We start from the raw sequence: 5,016 nt of genomic DNA, 5'->3' as shown, positions 1-5,016 counted from the left end.
AGGCACAGAGAAGTTAAGTGACTTGTCCAAAGTCACACAGCTGACAGTTGGCAAAGTCAGGATTTGAATCCATGACCTCTGACTCCAAAGCCCATGCTTTTTCCACTGAGCCATGCTGCATACCTCTTAAGTACTTTGATATTTACATCAGCCCTACAACACATTTGTATGTATCTTTTTACTCTATTTCTCCTATCTATAATTTGTTTTAATGTCTGTCTCTCTCACACACACACCCGACCCCATAGACTGAAAGCTCACTGTAGGCAGGGAATCTCCCCTCTAACTCTATTGCATTCTATTTTTCCAAATGCTAGTACAAAGCTCTACACACAGTAAGAGCTCAATCAATACCATTGATTGATCTATCACGAATAGCGGCTGACTTTGTACAATGACTGTCTTCACTCAGGTCTACCCTAGGAGCACTTACGGTACTCCTGAGAGCTCACCTCCTCCAGGAGGCCTTCCCAGACTGAGCCCCTTCCTTCCTCTCCCCCTCGTGCCCCTCTCAATCCCCCCCATCTTACCTCCTTCCCTTCCCCACAGCACCTGTATATATGTATATATGTTTGTACATATTTGTTACTCTATTTATTTATTTATTTATTTTACTTGTACATATATATCCAATTTTTTTATTTTGTTAGTATGTTTGGTTTTGTTCTCTGTCTCCCCCTTTTAGACTGTGAGCCCACTGTTGGGTAGGGACTGTCTCTATATGTTGCCAACTTGTACTTCCCAAGCGCTTAGTACAGTGCTCTGCACACAGTAAGCACTCAATAAATATGATTGATGATGATGATGATGAGCACCAGATTTGTGGCAACAGAGCAAAAAGCAGCCAACTTGGTTTTGGAAAGAATAACGCATCAGTACTGCTCCAAAAGAAAAAGCAAATTATCTTCCAAAAATGTGCTTTTAAGAAAGTTGTGAACAATAGAGACAAAAGGTCACAGTGAATGCCATTTGGCTTACTTTTAATATTCACTGACATCATCAACACTAGCAAAAAATAAATCATTTTCTGGGAATACAGTTTTCGTTGCTAATCTTATCTCTGTACAAATTGAGAAAAGTCTTTTGGGCTTCAAAACCTTCCTGTTGAAATTACTGTCACCTTTTTGCACAGTATTGGGTAATGCATTACTGACTATATGGGTACATCTTCACTTGCATAGCCATTAACCAAATGTTAACTGTTGTGCATGTATTGGCTGCAATTTGGCAGAGATACATTTTGTTCTAATTTATTGTGTGTTGTTCTCCCAAGTAACTAAAGATAGAGGAAGAGTATTTGAAAGAAAATATTGTCAGGCTTCTCACATTCAAAAAAGAAACATTGTGAAACATGTAATTACACTTCCACAAACAATAGACCATCAAATAAACAAATAATACCTACAGAATACAAATAACTAGGGGTATGACAGTACAACTATAGATGGTTAAAATTTAAACCGTATATTAAATATAAATGCCTATGCTGCCATCGCTCATAACAAAACAGTCCAAGCTACACATTTATTCCATTTCTAGACCATGTTCTCTCTCTCTCAAAATTTACAGTACTTGCTTGAGTTAAAATTACTTTCCCAACATTTCCTGTTTGTAAGTTAAATTTGGGAGATTGGAGATAGGTTTTTGTTTCTAACTGTGACCCTGAAATGCACTGTGGGATTTTTTTTTTATTCTCGGAAGTGGAAAATGTGTACCGAGCTTTTCAATTCTCACCTTTGAACTCCCCCAATGTCAATCAAGCATTTAAATCTCCTTTCATTGCAAATGAATCTACCCATAGGCTACCCATTTAGGAGTTCTAATGCAGTACACCCAAGGTTTACAGAAGGCCTTTGGAGGAGATTGACCAATAAGAGGCTCACCTAATTAATCAATCAATGATATTTATTTATTAATCACTTGTGTGCAGAGCACTGTGCTAAATTCTTGGGTGAGAACAATACAACGGAGTTGGTAGACATGTTCCCTGTCTACAAGGAGCTTACAGTCCAGGGCTCCAATTTCACGATTTCAGTGTAATATAATTGCACTAATTCAACAATTAATGGAATTTGCTGAGTTGTGTATAGAGCACTGTACAGGGTACTTGGGAGAGTACACTAGAGCAAAGAGGACAAAACCACTACCTTCAAGGAGCTTACAAACTGTCAGGAAGGAAGCAAATGCTGATTCAAACGCTGGCCCTATGCCAGTAAAGGCTACCACTCTAAAGGAGAACATGGACAACTAATGAAAGAGAAATGCAACGGAAATGGCCAAAATAAAGCAACTCAAAGACAACAGAAATGTTATTGTCATTCTGGGACAGAGTTTCACTCCCATGGTTGCAGGGATGAAGCTATTCCAGTCACCAGAGCCCTGCCCCTGATACCAGAAAGAACGTGGGAAGAAAGATAAAAGGGAAGAGGAAAGAGGAATAAAGAGGAGGGATAGAAGAAGAAAAGTCAGTGGAGAAAGAGGGGAAAACAGGAGTGCATCTTTGGACAAATGGGAGGGAAGGGGAAAGCCAGAGTAAGGGGGAGCAAGCAACTGACCCTAATGGGGAAAGTTGACCATTGCTGAGGCACACAGCCAGGGCCCAAGGGAAGGATGAAGCAGTGGTCAGCTTTCCTGAACCAGAAGTGGATTCTGTAATGATCGGATCATGCCCTTTCAGGCTGGCAAATCGGCTCAGGTTCTGGGACTGGAGCCACTGCTGTCACTGACTGATCAGGGAAGCAGGGCTGGATGGCAAGTGGTCCTTCACAACATTGCTAAAACCCGCCTTTTCCTCTCCATCATAATTTCTACCATGTTAATACAATTACTCAATCCTATCCTGCCTGGATTACTGCATTAGCCTCCTTGCTGACCTCCCAATCTCCTGTCTTTCCCCAGTCCAGTCCATACTTCACTCTGATGCCTGTATCATTTTTCTACAGAAATGTTCAGGACATGTTTCCCCATGCCTCAGGAAAATCCAGTGGCTGCCCATCCTCCTCATCAAACAAAAGCTGCTCACCATTGGCTTCAAAGCACTCAATCACCTTGTCACCTCCTACCTCACCTCGCTACTCTCCTCCTACAACCCAGCCCACACATTTCGCTCCTCTAATGCTAACCTTCTCACTCTACCTCAGTCTCATCTGTCTCATCGCCTACCTCTCGTCCACGTCCTCCCTCTAGCCTGGTATGCCCTTTCACCTCAAATCTGACAGACAATCACTCTCCCCCACTTCAAAGCCTTATTAAAGACACACCTCTTCCAAGAGGCCTTTCTATCTAGGCCCCCCATTCCTCTTTTCCAACTCCCTTCTGCATCACCTTGACTTACTCCCTTTATTCATCCCCCTTCCAACCCCACAGCACTTATGTACATATCTGTCATTTGATTTATATTTATGCCTTTCTCCCTCTCTAGACTATAAGCTCATTGTGGGCAGGGAAAATGCCTGTTTGTTATATTATACTCTCCCAGGTGCTTAGTACAGTGTTCCAGACACAGTAAGTGCTTAATAAATAAAATTGAATAAATGAATCTTTCCCCCAGCTATTCCTGTCATCCATCTAGGAAAGGAAAATGTTGGTTTTCCCCCATTGCCCTGGTGATCATGGCCATGACTAACTCAAGGACACCAGGGAGCAGAGATATGTGCAAGAGAACCTAACGTTATCCCCAAGATGCACAGTGCCTAGACCCGGGTTCCCTCCCTCCAGCCCTCCCACTGTCCCTCTTAGCCGAAAATTTGTCTCCCCCCTTTAAAGCCTTATTGAAGGCACATCTCCAAGAGGCCTTCCCCAACTAAAGCCTCTTTTCCCACTCCCTTCTGAGTCACCTTGACTTGCTCCCTTTATTCATCCCCCACTCCCAGCCTCACAGCACTTATGTACATATAATAATAATAATAATAATGGTATTTGTTAAGTGCTTACTATGTGCAAAGCACTGCTCCAAGCTCTGGGGAATACAAGGTGATGAGATTGTCCCACGTGGGACTCACAGTTTTAATCCCCATTTTACAGATGAGGTAACTGAGGCACAGAGAAGTTAAGTGGCTTGCCCAAGGTCACACAGCTGACAAGTGGTGGAGCCGGGTTATCCACCTTATCTTATGCCGTTGAGTCGTTTCCAACCCATAGCAACACCACTGACACATCTCTCCCAAAACACCCTGCTCTCCATCTGCAATCATTCTGGTAGTGTATCCATAGAGTTTTATTGGTAAAACTATGTAAGTAGTTTACCATTGCCACCTTTTGTGAAGTAAACTCAAGTCTCCGTCCTCAACTCTCTCCCATGTCGCTGCTGCCCAGCACAGGTGAGTTTTGCCTTGTAGCAGATTGCCTTCCACTCACTAACCACTGCCCAAGTTAGGAATGGAATGAGTATACCTCTGCTTGACTCACCCTCCCGTAGCTGAGACTGGTAGAGTACTGGAAACACTCCAGGAACAACCCTGAGAGGGAACATATCTGGGATTAATTTATATTAATGTCTGTTTCTCCCTCTAGACTATAAACTCACTGTGGGCAGGGAATGTATCTGTTGCATTGCTGTTTACACCCTCCCAAACACTTAGTACAGTGCCCTGTACACAGTAAGAGCTCAATAAATACAATTGTTAGATTGATAAATTATTACAAAAATGTGTGTTGTGCCAATAAAATCCTCTTAATGCCTCAAGAATGAAATAAGAATAGCCACTCACTCTTCTGAAAGCCAACGGTGAAAATTGAATCTTTTATGAGGAGAAAAAGCTGGATTTTGGCATTTGTAGTCCTATTAAAATGCAAATGGAAAGAAAGATGTATTGCTATAATTTATTCAAAATATTTCTAAAGAATATCATTGCAATTCCAGTTCTTCAAATGTTTTGGAAGCAGAACTCAGCAGAAAAGTATATCGAGAAATTATTGTGTAAGCTCACTGTGGACAGGGAATGTGTCTGTTTATTGTTATAGTGTACTCTCCCAAGCCCTTAGTATAGTGCCCTGCACACAGTAAATGCTCAATAA

General features: G+C 41.9%; 1 non-coding gene across 1 annotated transcript; it reads right to left on the bottom strand.

Annotated features, from left to right (window-relative positions):
* Positions 1 to 4,329: 4,329 nt before the first annotated feature.
* Positions 4,330 to 4,467, bottom strand: LOC119927702. Its single transcript, XR_005450680.1, has one exon. It is a non-coding gene; the product is annotated as a small nucleolar RNA SNORA7 (small nucleolar RNA).
* Between the last annotated feature and the right edge of the window lie 549 nt (positions 4,468 to 5,016).

The sequence above is a fragment of the Tachyglossus aculeatus genome, chromosome 4 (genome assembly GCF_015852505.1).
Source record: "Tachyglossus aculeatus isolate mTacAcu1 chromosome 4, mTacAcu1.pri, whole genome shotgun sequence".
Lineage (NCBI taxonomy): Eukaryota > Metazoa > Chordata > Mammalia > Monotremata > Tachyglossidae > Tachyglossus > Tachyglossus aculeatus.
This window is presented reverse-complemented; position numbering and strand designations above follow the sequence as displayed.